The sequence below is a fragment of the Pinus tabuliformis genome, chromosome 1_2, assembly GCF_031772625.1.
Source record: "Pinus tabuliformis cultivar Carrire ecotype Pingquan chromosome 1_2, CPIR1, whole genome shotgun sequence".
Taxonomy (NCBI): Eukaryota; Viridiplantae; Streptophyta; class Pinopsida; order Pinales; family Pinaceae; genus Pinus; species Pinus tabuliformis.
The window spans coordinates 482,230,443-482,247,157 of NC_142298.1; the positions used below are offsets into that span (position 1 = coordinate 482,230,443).

The 16,715-nt window shown below is 38.5% G+C and overlaps 1 pseudogene; it reads right to left on the bottom strand.

Annotated features, from left to right (window-relative positions):
• Window positions 1–2,041: 2,041 nt before the first annotated feature.
• Window positions 2,042–2,770, bottom strand: LOC149206435 (voltage-dependent chloride channel 2, chloroplastic-like; annotated as a pseudogene).
• Between the last annotated feature and the right edge of the window lie 13,945 nt (window positions 2,771–16,715).

The window sequence follows — 16,715 nt, forward strand, 5'->3', positions numbered from 1 at the left end:
CTCTCTGGACACTCCCTCAGCCACTGTGTAAGGGCGTCTATGTCTGCCAGGACACTCTTAGGAAGACTGTATGCATGCATCTAGGTTTAACTCACTTAGAACCACTTCAAAACCCCATATTCTCTCTTCCATTTACTGTGTGTGCATCCCAGACTGCCAGGACGCTCCCTTAACCACTCTGTGCGAGCCTCCAGCAACCAACACTGTCTAATATACTTCAGAAACCTTGAACGCTCCCTTCAAGATTCTATGAGAGCATCTGAGACTTCCTAGATGCTCCCTTACCCATTGTGTGTGTTCATCTGAGGATGAAAATTCTCATTTACATGCCTACTTCTGAGAAACAAAAACCCTAGATCCATGTGAGCTTCACCCCTGTGATTTCAGACCCTTGTGTGAACTTCCTTCATTAGAGCTGTGTGAACCAAGACAAAAGAAGAGAGTAGAAGATGGCTTTACCAATGTGCAGAAATAAGCTTGAGGTCTCTTCTATTTATAGACTTCCATGAGGGTCCACTTGGAGTGAGGCCGACCTAACCAATTTCACATGTGCTTAGGGCCACCCAATTCCATTATACATGAGTGGATAAAATAATTCAAAAGTAAACTTTCGCTTGTCCAAATGGTGTGATCTTTAGGTCGATTTTGGTCCTCTCGAAAAGAGGAATTAAATGCAATAATTATCTCGGTCATCTAAGATGTTGAAGGTGGAATTTGACCCTAGTTTCAAAAATTAACAAAAATGAAAGGTATATTGCATCCATAACAAAAGGTTAAAGAAAGGCTTTACGATGAAAAATCTAGGAAATTTTCAGTATTACTTAGGCATTAAAATGAATAAGCATCCAAAGTACATATTCATCTCCCAAAATAAGTACATTGGAGAATTATTGAACAGATTTTGCATGGTTGAATGTAGCCCTCTTTCTACTCCAATGGAACATAATTTGAAGCTCACATCAAATGATGGGAATGAAATTGAGGATGAACCAAGTATGGACAACTTGTAGGAAGTATTATCTACCTTACCACAACCCGAATAGATATTTCATTTTTTATTGGGATTCTTTCCAAGTTTATGCAAAAACCATATGAAGGACATTGGTCTACTACAAAAAGAATTTTTAAATACTTGAAGAAAACTTAAGATTTTGAACTTAAGTACTCTAAGGTGGATGACATCATCTTGATTGGATATTTTAGTTCACTTTTATAGGGATAAAGAAAATAAATTGTGACTTCATGTTATCTCATGAATCTTGGATCAACAATGGTCTCTTGAAGGTCTTGAAAACAATTAGTTCTAGCAAATTCCACAACAGAGGCATAATATATGACTAATGCAGAAGCAACAAAGGAAATTGTGTGGCTCAGAAATACTTGAATATTTGTAGGATAAACAAGTGAATTATACTCCTTTTTTTTATTGACACTAATTCCACAATCAATTTAGATAAGAATCCTAGATTCCATTTTCAAACGAAAAACATCAATATAAAGTATTATTTGATTTGATATCATGTAAATGCCAAGACTATTCATTTCGGACATTATTCCACAAATGAAGATATTATGGACATATTCACCAAAGTGCTTGGAACAGAAAAGTTTAAAAAGTTTTAAATGATGCTTAGACTCACAAACACCCCTTTGAATTAATGGGGGGAATGTTGGACACATAATCCTTTAGGATTTTTATGTGATTTTCAATAATGTGTACGTAATAGGTAGGTCTATGAAGTGAAGATGCATGAGAAAGACTAAGATTCCCTCATAGAAAATGAAAAAAATAGACATCATTTTTGTATATATTCAGTTTTAAGTAATTGCGCCAAGAGGTGGTCTCTAGCCCAGTATGCAAGAGATGTTGTAATGTCCTATCCCGTCCTGTCTTGTCTTGTTCCGTAAACAAAAAAAACTAAAATATATATATATATATATATATAAAATAAAAAAAACCATATAATCAAATAAGAATAATGTATGACAGGTGGTATATTCACCCATGGTATTAACCCATGGTCTTCATGTCACATATAGCCTATTTAAAAGGGGAAAGGCTCATTAAAGGAGAAAAAAAATAAAGATCATTATTGATGTTGAGAACCAAAAGAAAGGACACAATATACTGCAAAATCTTATCCTTCAAAAGGGCATCATAGGAATCTCAAATCATGCTATGGCATGGATTGCAAAATCCTTGGCACTATCAATAACCTCAGTCCACGCTTTCCTCCCCTTGCCATAATCAGAATAGGAAGCCTTCATCATAAATAAGAGCAAGAGGGACCAAGCGGATGCCATAAGTTGATACAACAGAGAAGAAGCAAGCAACAATGGCATGAATTGTGGAAACAACTTACACACCACAACAGTATTGTAAGTAGCAATAGCGACTACTAAGGCAATGAAAATGAAAATTGGCAATATAAGCGAAAGAATAACAAGGGACAAAATGTTGGAGACAATATGATGGATGTGCCTGGTGGGGCTAATGTGAAGCGCCTGTTATCTTAGCGTATACAATGACTTGGATCTCTTTATTTGACCCTCTTTTATGCCATCTACCCATTATGGGATTGATTTTAGCATTTTGAACACCAAGGATATTTTGGTCATCATTTTCATGTTGCTCTTGTTGTTTGAATTGCATCATAACTATGGGAGTGGGAGTTTGAATGTTGTGGAAATGGGGGAGAATGTGGACCTTGGCCATGTGGTGCTGGCTAGAAATATTTGAGCTTGTGATGAGCCTTTTGTGTCTTTGCATTTTCACTTCTCATCAGGCATGTTCTTGCAATGTTTGGGTCTAGGAATTTGTCGTCGTTTGATTTTTTGCAATGGAATTCAAATCAAATTGTGTCAGAACGTTTAGGATAAATCATGCAGGGGATGGGGCTATACACTTATTGTTTTCAACAAAAAGTTTTTGTAAGTGGCTGTCCTCCATCAGCAACAGAGGGTTTGGTAGTTCTTGAAGTTGGTTTAGAGTGAATTTAGAGAGGTTTGGGTGTCAAATAAAATATTGTGGCATTTCATTATATTCTCAATGATCAGTTCTTTGAAATCAAGGACCTTCATTTTGCTGAAATTGTATATATCTATATCTATGGTTGAAAATTATAATCACAATATCGCAATTTTGGTTATTTGTATTGATTTAAAAAAATAAATTGCAATTTGTGGTTAGGGTTTTTATTTTTTTGGTTGATTTGATTTATGGAGGATTTTAACTTTGAATCTCATGAATTTCCAATTGAGTTTATATAAATATGGTTGTAAATGTCTTTTATTTTGTATTAAATTTTCACTCTTTTTTAAATTTGATTTTTCAAAAGCATACTTGTAATTTCATCATATTAAAAATGTGGTGACTTCAATTTAAAAATATAATTTTTTAATTTTTTAATTACTAAAGAAAATTTTATAATTTTTAATGTAATTTTAGTAGGTTGTTTAGAGATCAAAATTATAGTATATCAAATTCTTTATACCAACCTAGATCTAGCTAAACTTTAGATCTACCAAGCACTGAGAGGGATCAAATATATTTTCAATATAAAAGATGTTTTCATCTCAAGGGATATGATCCCTCTCGATGCTTGGTAGATTCAAAGTTAAGATGGATCTAGGATCGTGAAATAAAACACAAAAATAGAGTTATTCCTCAACTTGAAACCCATAACTATTATATCATATTTTTCCACACTTGTTCTAAGATGTAGCTTTTGGCCATGACATCATATCCCTTTCCCTATGGTATAATTTTTTCCCAAAAAAAATATTCAAAAAACACCTTTTGAGTTTCTATATGCCTTTTATGTTATGCTATGTTCTAGCGTAACTCATATATATGTGACCCCCACAAAATCAAAATGCATATGTATGCAAGTCTCTTGCAAGAAACTGGTGTGTACCTTCAAAAAAAAAATGTGCATAATCATGCGTCTTGAGGTGGGGTTTATGGGTTTTATCAAGATACACCTACTCTAGTCCATACCTTAATGTCTATAACCAACTTTTGGAAGTATAAATTGATTCCCTGGGTGACAGATTCATACTTTCCTACTTGTGCAATAAAATGCTAGAAAAATTATCCCATAACAATGTTGGCATATTTATCCTACAACAAAATGTTGGAAAATTCTTGTAACAAAGCTAGTGACTCCACAAGGGAGAATTTTTTTCTAGTTTCTCTTGAGTTAGGCCTAGTTTTCAATAGTAGGATCAATTTTGATTTCTATTTATGGTTTTCCATTCACTTTTAATTCATTTCAACCTTCTACATAGTTGGATCTTATTGATCCTTTTCATTCTCTTTGAATTTTCTTTGAATACTTTCTATACGCAAGTCCGTTTTAATATAGTCACATGTATACAAGGGTTGTTTTAGAAGCAGTTGTTGGAAATAATACTGAGAGGGGGGGTGAATCAGTATTATCAAGTTCTTGTAATAAATCTTCCACATTTATACTTTGAATTATTTTTGTATGTCAGTACCATAAAATAATGAGCATGAACAAGAAAAACAGATAGTCACACCAAAGAACACCAGATATAAGGTGGAAACCCAATGTGGGTGAAAACCACCTGCTGCAATATGTCTCTATCTTCTTTCAAATTAGAAACTCCTTTTACAATGAATTTGTACTGGTGTAGTCCTTTACCAGTACGCAGGCTGCAACCTGCAGAGAGCTACAACTCTCTCTCGATTTCCAGTCTCTCCTGGAAGGGAGCTACAACCCCCTACTTCTTTTCTTTCAAGGATCACTTTTCATAAATTTTCAAACTGGATCCATAAACATCAAGTGATCATCAAGTACAATTAAATCGCCCAGTCAACTGCAGTAACAAGATCAATAGTAACAGTAAACAAAATCCAGAACACCTTATCAACAGAGAAAGGTTAGTCAAATAAATGCCTTAATACAGATCCGCAGTTTTTCTTTATCTGGCATGCGTTGCTACGCGCTTCACTTCATGCACCTCTGCGTATCCCCGCACAGAGCCTTGAACTGCACTGCGTATCCACGCACTGTGCCTTTAAATGTGCCGCGTACCTATATTGTGCCCCCGCACCCACTGCTTCTATCGTGCCGCGTACTTTCACTGCGTCCCCGCACCTGCGACTTCTGTCGCATAGCGTACCTCCGCGCTTCTGCTTTCTCTTCACTGCGAACCACTGCACCTGGACTTTTGTCGCGCTGCGTACCCACGCACTGCGCCTTCTTCTGCTATGCGTACCCCCGCACTTGCACCGTTAATCACCTGCGAACCTCTGATTAGGGCCAAATTGGCAGTCCACCAGTGTGCCACAGATAGTCAGATGCCCAGATCTGATCATGCGCCCGAGAGATCACACTTCATAGATTCACTTTCAACTTCACTTTTATATAGATCAAGCTTTTAAACCGATAACCCAATATTTCAGATCTTAAGATATTCAATTTGCAAAAGATACCTTGGCCAAGTGATCTCCTTCCCTATTTATAGTCAGGCCCTCATTCACACCATGGGACAAAACCATCAAATAACCAAAACAAGGGATCCAAACTGGGGCTAAATTAGATCCTATACCACGGGCCAAAACCATAGGATCATGAACGACGGGATAAATACCACGGGCCATACATAAGAAACCCCATATGAGCGCGCTTCTCTGCCTTGAAGTGAGTGAACTGGGGGACCGCACCTTCTGAACGGGTAACCTACGGGTATGACCGCATTTCCTGCACGGCGTACCTGCGGGTACGCACGCTTTTCACTGAGCACATGCGGACCTCTTAATTTTTTATCATTTTGAGAGCCTGATCAGAGTTTTGCCACCTGTATGAGTTGCCATCAAGTACAACACATGAACCATAGAGCCAAACCAGAAATCATAATGCCAACAATCTCCCCCTTTGGACTTGATGGCAACCTCAAGATTCTCCACGTCATTCTCCCCCTTTGACATCAAGGGCAAAGGGTTATACTCCCCCTGAGAACATGCTCCCCCTGATTATAGACCAGATCTGCAAAAGAATGATCACCAAACACCATAAATGAACATGAAAGAGATAGAGACATATTGCAGCGATATTTGGATCAGCATCCATGATCTCCTTTTGTACTTCTACCATAATGCCAACAATGCATTATATGCTCCCCCTAAACCTGTGCCATCAAATGTGTACCCCATATGATCCTCACATACAACAACAGATGAGATTCAACAACAAGATGATGCATCAACAACCCCCAGCTTTTGCCTGAGGTATTCAAAGGCCTCCCTGGGCAATGGTTTGGTGAGTATATCAGCGACCTGTTCCTTAGAAGGAACATACTCCAACTTGACCTTTTGTTCAAGCACTTGTTCCCGGAGAAAGTGATACTTGATTGGTATGTGCTTGGTCTTTGAATGCATGACTGGGTTCTTTGAAATACTGATTGCACTTGTATTATCACATAAGATGGAGATAGGTGGTGTACAAGTGATTTGAAAATCCTGCAAGGTCTGCATCATCCAAAGGAGTTGAGTGCAGCAAGATGCAGCAGCAACATATTCCGCTTCAGCTGTAGACAAGGCAATCGAACTCTGTTTCTTGCTGAACCAAGATACTAATCTGGAACCCATAAAGAATGCACCACCACTTGTGCTCTTCCTGTCATCCACGCTTCCGGCCCAATCTGCATCTGTATAAGCATGAAGTGTGAGATCTGTATCTCTAGGATACCATAAGCCATAGTTTTGAGTTCCTTGAAGATATTTGAAGATTCTCTTCACTGCCTGAAGATGAGTTTCCTTTGGATTAGCCTGAAATCTTCCAACTATTCCCACTGCATGCATGATGTCTGGTCGGGTACCTGTCAAATAAAGTAGACTTCCAATCATAGATCTGTAGGTTGGTTGATGCACTGCTGCTGATTCATCATTTGCACTGAGGCTACATCCTGTGACCATGGGTGTACATACTGGTTTTGCATCTTCCATGCCATATTTCTTCAAAATCTGTTTGAGATACTTGATTTGAGACAAAAAAATCCCTCCTTCTTTTTGTTGGATTTGCAAACCAAGAAAATATGTCAGTTCTCCTAGCAAGGACATTTCGAATTCTTTCTGCATCACCAAGGCAAAGCTTTGACTCATAGCTTCTTCATTGCTGCCAAAGATAATGTCATCTACATACACAACAAGTATTAGCAATTTGTCATTTTCAACTTTTATATAAAGATTGCTATCTGCTGATCCTTTTGAAAAGCCTTGTTGATGAAGATATTTGTCCAAACGATAGTACCAAGCCCTTGGAGCTTGTTTGAGACCATAGAGAGCCTTTTTCAATCTGCATACAAGATTTGGATCATTTCCAAGAATGAAACCATCTGGCTGCTCAATGTATACTTCTTCTTCTAAGTCTCCATTCAGAAAGGCTGATTTCACGTCCATTTGAAATACTTTGAAGTTTTGAAAGCTTGAGAGAGCAAGGAACATTCGGATGGCCTCAAGTCTTGCAACAGGAGCAAAATTTTCTTCAAAATCTATTCCTTCTTGCTGCGCATACCCTTTACAAACAAGTCTGGCCTTATTTCTAATTACTTCTCCATTTTCATTCAACTTATTTTTGAAGACCCATTTTGTCCCTATAACATTCTTATCCTTTGGTCTAGGAACCAACTCCCAAGTGTCGTTCTTTTGGATCTGCTCAAGTTCTTCATCCATTGCTTTGACCCAACATTCATCTTTGCATGCCTCTTTCACATTTTGTGGTTCAGTAGAAGAGAGTAATGCCAAATAGCTTGAAGCTTCTGCAATTGTTCTTCTTGTTTGTACACCTGCTTCTTTCTGCCCCAAAATTTTAGATTCTGGATGATTCTTCTGAACATACCAGGATGGAGTCTTCTCTTCTATCCTTATCTGCTCCTCTGGTGCTTCTTGAGGTTCTTCTTCTTCATCATTCTGTCTTTGAGGGTAGTCTTCATCTTCTTCGATATTTTCATGATTTACTTGCCTAGGAATGTATCCCTTCTCATCAACCACTACATCAATGTTGTCAACAATTATTCCAAGTCTTTTATTGTAGCACTTATATGCTTTGCTGTGTGGAGAGTAACCAAGAAGAATGCCTTCATCTGCTCTAGGTTCAAGTTTGCCAAGTTGCTCATCAGTATTCTTAATATAGCATTTTCTCCCAAAGATTTTGAAGTGCTTTACCGAAGGAGTCTCACCATACCAGAGCTCATGAGGGGTTTGAGTGTTGTTCACCCAGACATTTGTTTTGTTGAGAATAACAACCGCAGCATATGCAGCTTCACCCCAGAAAGTTGCGGGAGTTCCAGACTCATCAAGCATAGCACGAGCCATTTGTTGGACTGTTTTGTTCATTCTTTCCACCACTCCATTTTGCTGAGGAGTTCTAGCTGTAGAGAATTCTCTTCTTATCCCATGTTCTTCACAGAAATCGAAAAATTCTTTTGAGGTAAACTCCCCACCTCTGTCGGACCTGAGGCACTTAATTTTGTATCCTGATTCATTTTCAACCAAGGCTTTAAAGGATTTGAATTTTTCGAGTGCTTCATCTTTGTGCTTCATAAGTCCTACCCAGACAAACCTGGAGAAATCGTCAATGAATAATATCAAGTATTCTTCTCCTCGAGGTGTCCTTTTCCTAAATGGACCACATACATCTGTATGTACTAGCTCAAGAGGCATGCTAGCTGATCCTTCCTTCTCCGAAAAGTTAGTTCTGGTTTGCTTTCCAAACTGACATGATTTGCATATGGTGTTGTCTGGAATTTTGATATTTGGGAGACCATGAACTACCTAATATTTGCATGCTTTCCTTATTTGTGAAAAGCTTAGATGCCCCAACCTCCGGTGCCATAACCAGTGTTCATCATCCTTGCTCAAATAGCATTGTTGTTGTCCTTCTTCAAATATGTATAGATTATTTGGAGTTCTTTTACCTTTGATCACTGTTTCACCTGTATCAAGATCACGAACAAGACATCCATTTGATGTAAATATCACCTCGGTTCCTTGATCACACATCTGGTTGACACTCAAAAGATTATGCTTCAATCCATCAACATACAAAACATTTCCAGCTTTGACCTTTTCTTTTAACTGAGCAGTGCCTTTTCCTTTTATAGCTGCAGGAGTATCATTTCCAAAAGAAACTTTCTTTCCCTTTTCTAAAGCAGAATATGATTCAAGTTTTTCTTTATCACCTGTCATATTCTTCGAACATCCACTGTCAATGTACCATAGATTTTCCTGTCCCTCTGCATAAAATGCTATCCCACATCTTTCTGTTTGTGGTTCCTTTATTCTCCATGTTTTGGTGCTTGAGGCTTGTTCCTTTGTCTGCTGATACCTGCTCCTGCATTCAGAATCTTCATGACCAAAGTTATTGCAAATAGAACATTCAACTTCATTTTCAAGAGCCGAAAAGTTGTTATAGGTCCTTTTTGTAATCTCGGTCATACTTCTTTGTTGTTGAGCTTCTCTAGTCATGATTGTTTTATATGCAACACATTGAGCTGCTTTGTGACCAAAGTTATGGCAAGAGAAGCATTGTCCATTGAAGAAACTTCTGCGGTTATCAAATCTTCCGGCCAAATGATTGTAATTTCTATTGTCATCCATTCTTGAAGAAAATTGAGAGAATTTTACCTGTGGCTGGTTGTAGCTTTTGTTCATCCTTAAGACGGATTGCCCCTGGTTTACCTGATAGTCTTTGTTTGTTCTTGATGTAATTCGTCCCTGTTTTACCTGGTGATCTCCATTGTGCTTTTGCTCATTCCTTCTTGCTGCATCAAGATAACTCTTTGAGGTGGATGGTTGAGAAGTTTCTCCATTATACCCCAGACCTGTCTTGTTTAGTGGAGAACACTGTACATTGATGATCTCATCTAGAGTTTCAGATCCTTTGACAAACTTAAGATTAATAGCCTTTGTTTTCTCAATCTCTTTTCTAAGACCAACAATTTCACCTTCTAACTTTTCAAGATATTTTTCTTTTTCATCAATTTGAAATTGTAGAGTATCAATGATCATATTCTTTTCTTCTATACATGTCTTGAGTCTAGAAATTTCTTCATAAAAGCTATCCACATCTATAGCATCCATGTAATCATCATCTTCAAATGCCATTAAAAGTTTATAGTCATTACCTCGTTCATCTTCATCACTATTTGATAGACCATCACTATCTTCATGAGTGTAGTAGCTTTTCTTATTTGCATTCTGTTTCTTGTTCCATCTAGCAGGTTCCTTTCCTTTGTCAATCTTATCCTTATGAGGACATTTCGCAGCATAATGACCTACTCTTCCACAAGCAAAACATTTAAAAGGTAACTTACCTCTGAACCTTCCAGTACCCCGTTGAAGATTTCTGACAAAATTTGATTCTTCTTCTTCTTCTGGCACATGACTTGCTTCATAGTAGTCTCCTTTGCCTGAAGCCTTGAAAGCGGCTTCTCTCCTGTCTGATGGACCTCCCTTTCTCATTTCATAAGCAGTTAGAATTCTGTGTAGCTGAGACATAGTAAGGGTTCGTAGATTTTCCTTTTCTTCTATTGCAGACACTTTAGATTCAAACTTGGGGATAATGATCTTAGAACTTTTTCAACCACAATAGCCTCTTTTATTTCTTCACCCAATTTTTTCATGCAATTAACAATCTCGTCTACCCGAAGGAAATAGTTAGCCACACTTTCATCATTATACATTCTGAGATTCTCATACTGAATCCTGAGGGTTTGAAGTTTAGCACGCTTTACCTGTTCATCTCCTTCGTAGCTCAAGACAATCTTGTCCCATATTTCTTTTGCGGATTTATATTGCATAACCTTCACGAATTCTATTTGAGATAAGAATCCCAGCAGAGTATTGACTGCTTTAGCATTTGTTTCATATTTCTTCTTTTTGGCCGGATCTGTAGGAGTAGCTGAAGGAAAAGTGTAGCCTGTATCTATGATATCCCAAACTTCTGTACCAAGAGATTGAAGATAGGCAGTAACTCTTACCTTCCAATAATTGAAGTTTGTCCCATCAAAAATTGGTGGCCTGATTGATGCTTCCCTCTCGTAGTTGCTCATGATGAATGATCTTCCTTCAAGCGATCAAGCTTCTCTGAAGGACCTGCTCTGATACCAATTGTTGGAAATAATACTGAGAGGGGGGGTGAATCAGTATTATCAAGTTCTTTTAATAAATCTTCCTTATTTATACTTTGAATTATTTTTGTATGTCAGTACCATAAAATAATGAGCATGAACAAGAAAAACAGACAGTCACACCAAAGAACACCAGATATAAGGTGGAAACCCAATGTGGGTGAAAACCACCTGCTGCAATATGTCTCTATCTTCTTTCAAATTAGAAACTCCTTTTACAACGATTTTGTACTGGTGCAGTCCTTTACCAGTACGCAGGCTGCAACCTGCAGAGAGCTACAACTCTCTCTCAATTTCCAGTCTCTCCTGGAAGGGAGCTACAACCCCCTACATCTTTTCTTTCAAGGATCACTTTTCATAAATTTTCAAACTGGATCCATAAACATCAAGTGATCATCAAGTACAAGTAAATCACCCAGTCAACTGAAGTAACAAGATCAATAGTAACAGTAAACAAAATCCAGAACACCTTATCAACAGAGAAAGGTCAGGCAAATAAATGCCTTAATACAGATCCGCAGTTTTTCTTTATCTGTCATGCGTTGCTACGCACTTCACTTCATGCACCTCTGCGTATCCCCGCACAGAGCCTTGAACTGCACTGCGTATCCACGCACTGTGCCTTTAAATGCGCCGCGTACCTATACTGTGCCCCCGCACCCACTGCTTCTATCGCGCCGCGTACTTTCACTGTGTCCCCGCACCTGCGGCTTCTGTCGCACAGCGTACCTCCGCGCTTCTGCTTTCTCTTCACTGCGAACCACCGCACCTGGACTTCTGTCGCGCTGCGTACCCACGCACTGCGCCTTCTTCTGCTATGCGTACCCCCGCACTTGCACCGTTAATCACCTGCGAACCTCTGATTAGGGCCAAATTGGCAGTCCACCAGTGTGCCACAGATAGTCAGATGCCCAGATCTGATCATGCGCCCGAGAGATCACACTTCATAGATTCACTTTCAACTTCACTTTTATATAGATCAAGCTTTTAAACCGATAACCCAATATTTCTGATCTTAAGATATTCAAGTTGCAAAAGATACCTTGGCCAAGTGATCTCCTTCCCTATTTATAGTTAAGCCCTCATTCACACCATGGGACAAAACCATCAAATAACCAAAACAAGGGATCCAAACCGGGGCTAAATTAGATCCTATACCACGGGCCAAAACCATAGGATCATGAACGACAGGCTAAATACCACGGGCCATACATAAGAAACCCCATATGAGCGCGCTTCTCTGCCTTGAAGTGAGTGAACTAGGGGACCGCAATTTCTGAACGGGTAACCTGCGGGTATGACCGCATTTCCTGCATGGCGTACCTGCGGGTACGCACGCTTTTCACTGAGCACATGCGGACCTCTTAATTTTTTATCATTTTGAGAGCCTGATCAGAGTTTTGCCACCTGTATGAGTTGCCATCAAGTACAACACATGAACCATAGAGCCAAACCATAAATCATAATGACAACAGCAGTAGCATATAAATGTGACTTGCTTTAACAATAGTCACATATATGTCCTGGGAGTGAAATATTCTTCACCCTCTCACATATTCAAATATTTTTTGAGAAGTTTTTGGGTATTTTATCATTTCTCATCTGTGTTAAAAGTAGTTTACTGACTTTGGAAGAGAGTATTTTTTGTTTTTCTTTTCCTTTTTTGCAAATGACCTCTTTTTCAACTTATGGCTTAGCTTTGGTGAGCCCATAGGGTATTGATTGTGAGTAAAGATTTGTTTTTTGGTTTTCTAGTGGTGTTGGCTTCCTATTATAGTCATTTAAACCTCTGGTCTAGCATTACAAATCTTTGTTGAAATAGAAACGATAAATGTTAAAAATGGCATCTAGAAATTCCAATTTAATTTGTCCTTGAATTAAATTGTAATTCTTTTCTCATAGCAACTTGTAATAGTTAACTAAGTTATGTTGACTTAGTTAGCTTGGGAAATTCAACTTGGAAGTCTATCTAGAGTCATGTAGAGTGATCCCTAAATTTTAGGGGCCCAAGTTGAGTTCTTTTGGGTTGTAATTAGATAACTCAGTATAACTGAGTTATGGTCAGTTAAACTAGTTCTAATTGTTGGAGGAACAAGTAGAGCTCTAGTATTGGAGCAGTGCATCAATGCATCCTGAGTACCACACCAACTAACTAAAGATTCACTCATAAATAACTCAAGAATGTTAGTTCAGAGGAAGAGCCAGTTGAGATTAGAGTTCAAGGACAATGTACTATGAGTTATATGATTTTTCGAGTTGTACAGATGGTGCATGTAATCAGTTGAGGACCTAAGTTTGGATTGCATAGTTATGGATGTAGAATTTCCACATTAAATAAAGGATAATTCCTCTAGGAATTGTGCAAGGAAGTAGGGGCTTGGCAAGTAGCAAAATTGGCTAAGTGTTGGCGAGCTAGCTTGTGAGGCAGAGAGTTAGATCATACTTGTGCAGGGATTATTCTAGTGTGAACAAGCATTGTATTTTTTTCTCAGATTTTCTAGTTAATGCAATATACATAGTTGGGGGTTTTAGTAGTTGCTTTCCCCAGAGAAATATTGTGTTAAGTGAGATTGATATTCTTCCTCTTTCTGCTTATTTTTTTCATCGATCAATTTTGGTTTCCACTGAAGAGTAGAGTATATTTTTGTCTTGTGTTTTAGCATATCACATAATCTGTTGAATATACAGGAAAATATACATGGTATTGGAGCTGAAGATAGTATAGAAGAGGAGATTTCGAGTTTGTTGTGCATGTGAAAATCAAATTTGCAATTCATACTTCAGAGTCGTAAATATGGCTTTCTATGGTTTGAGACTTGCGTATGCCTTGGATGGAAGCTCGAATTACATAGCCTGGAATGATAGGATGGAGGTTGTGCTGGAAGATAATGGCCTCAGGGAATTCATAGATCAGGACATTCCTAAGACTCCAGCATTGGATGCTAAATATTTGGTTGAATGGAGAAAATGTGTGGAAAATGCAAGGTGGATTATCCTTGAGGGAGTTCGAGATCACATTGTCTCGAGTCTCCAAGTCAAGGAAACTCCATACTCAATGTGGAAGGCATTGATAGACTTGTTTCAGAATAGCAATGACCACAGGAAGCTGGCACTGAAAGGAAATACTCAGAAAGATCAAGATGGAGAAGGGCGACTCAATTCCGAATTACTTGACCAAGTTCACCCATTGTCGGGATGAGCTTGGAAGTGTCATGATTATTGTTGTTGAAGATGATGTGGTGAGCCTAGCTCTTCTAGGACTTCCCAAGAGTTGGCATAGTTATCAAGACCCTATCAATCTAAGGGAGAAGCTACTAGATTGGGAATTGTAGTCAAATTTGGTACAAGAAGAGTTTCAACAAAACACCAAAGATGGGACCTCTTCGAAAGAAGTGGAAGAGGAATTTGCATTAGTCAGAAAAGGAAATAAATCCAATGACAAGAAGTCCCAATGTGAGGTGAGTGGAAAGAAGATGGACTTGCCAAGAGTCAATTTTTTTCACTGTCACGAACACAAGCACTGTGCCACGAATTATCCATAGAAGCAAGCAAGCAAGAAGGAGCCAGCAGTAGCAGAAGTAGGTGAAGCTCTAGCTTCAAAATTCAAACTTGATTTCACTCTCAGTGCATGTGTGGCCAACACTGTAATGGGAATCATGTGGTATCTCGACAGCAATACCTCATTCCATATGACGGGGAATAGAGATCTCTTCAGTGAATTTAAGGAGAAAGACCTCAAGAAGAACACAGAGTTTGGAGATGACAGGAGGTATAGCGCTACCAAGATCAGTACAGTTACCTTTCAGAGGGAGTCGATCTCCCCTCCCAAAATCACAGATGTGATGTATGTTCCAGGACTAAAGAATAAAAAAAATTTATGTCGTGGTATTGGAAGACTGTGGCTATGATGTGATTTTTAGTAAGGGAAAGGTTTTCTGTAGACACATCACCATGGGATAGGTGAAACAGATCGGTATACGAGTCAAGAACTTGTATCCTCTTGAGGTATAAGATGCATGCAAAGCCTTAAGGAGCAAGGAAAAGGTTAGATACTTGGTGGTTGAGAGGGAGAATGAATTTCCTCTCAACATGCAACTCCAGAAGAAAGGAGACTGAGTGGAGAGATCCGCTCAAGAAGAGAAGAAGCAAAGTCAGAAAGTTATGGAGCAACCACAACTAGAGATGTAGATAGGAGACCGAGTAGAGACATCCACCCAAGAAGAGACCTCCAGTAGTGGGAAATTTTGAGCCAAGTGGGTAGAGGGAGCACATGCAACCATACCTCCAGGGGAGAGATGGGGTGATGTGAAGTATTAGTCCCAAGAGTGAAGAAATTTGGGTACGTTCCATTGAGAAGTTTTGTCTCTCGGATCATTCCTTGCTACCGAAGCCCATAGTACACAGTATCAGGATGGATCAATAGCAGTTGAGGTAGTCATAAATCAGAGTGATAGGGGTAGAGGCTAGTAGCAGTTAGATACTGTAGAGTGCATATCATAGTTGACAACAATGTAGATAGGCAGAGTCTGCAGAAGTGCAGAGTTTTCAGTTGACAAAGACAGAGCTAGTAGCAGTCAAAGACTTTGATGATAGATGCATCATACTGATTCAGTTTGGATGCTTTTTGGTTGTATATGTTGTAGTAGCAAGAACAACATTGACAAAAGTTTTATGCAGAACATTCCAAAGGTTCGGGATTAGGATAGAGTTGAATTCCTTTCTTTTTGAGAGGAAGTGTTGAAAATAGCAACAAGAAATGTTAAAAATAACATATAGAAATTCCAATTTAATTTGTCCTTGAATTAAATTGTGAACTAAATTGTAATTCTTTTCTCATAGCAACTTGTAATAGTTAACTAAGTTAAGTTGACTTAGTTAGCTTAGGAAATTTGAGTTAGAAGTCTATCTAGAGTCATGTAGAGTGATTCCTAAATTTTATGGGTTTGGGTTAGGTTCTTTTGAGTTTTAATTAGATAACTTAGTCTAACTAAGTTATGGTCAATTAAACTAGTTCTAAATGTTGGAGGAACTAGCAGAGGTCTAGTAGTGGAGCAGTGTGTCAGTGCATCCCTAGTACCACACCAGCTAACTAAAGATTCACTCATAAATAAATCACGCATGTCAGTTCAGAGGAAGATCCAGTTGAGATTAGAGTTTAGGGATAGTGTACTATCAGTTGTATAATTTTTCGAGTTGTACAGATGGTGCATGCAATAATTTTAAGACATAAGTTTGGATTGTGCAGTTATGGATGAGGAATCCCCACATTAAATAGAGGTTAATTCCTCTAGGAATTGTGTAAGGAAGTAGGGGCTTGCAGGAAACAGAATTGGCTAAGTGTTGGCTTGAGCTAGATTATGAGGGAGAGAGTTAGATCATATTTGTGTAGGGATTGTTCTAGTGTGAACAAGAATTGTATTTTCTTCTCAGATCTTTTGGTTAATTCAATATAGATAGTCAGGGCTTTTAGCAGTTGCTTTCCCCATAGAAATATTATGTTATGTGTGATTGATATTCTTCCTCTTTCTGCTTATTGTTTTCATTGATCAATTTTGGTT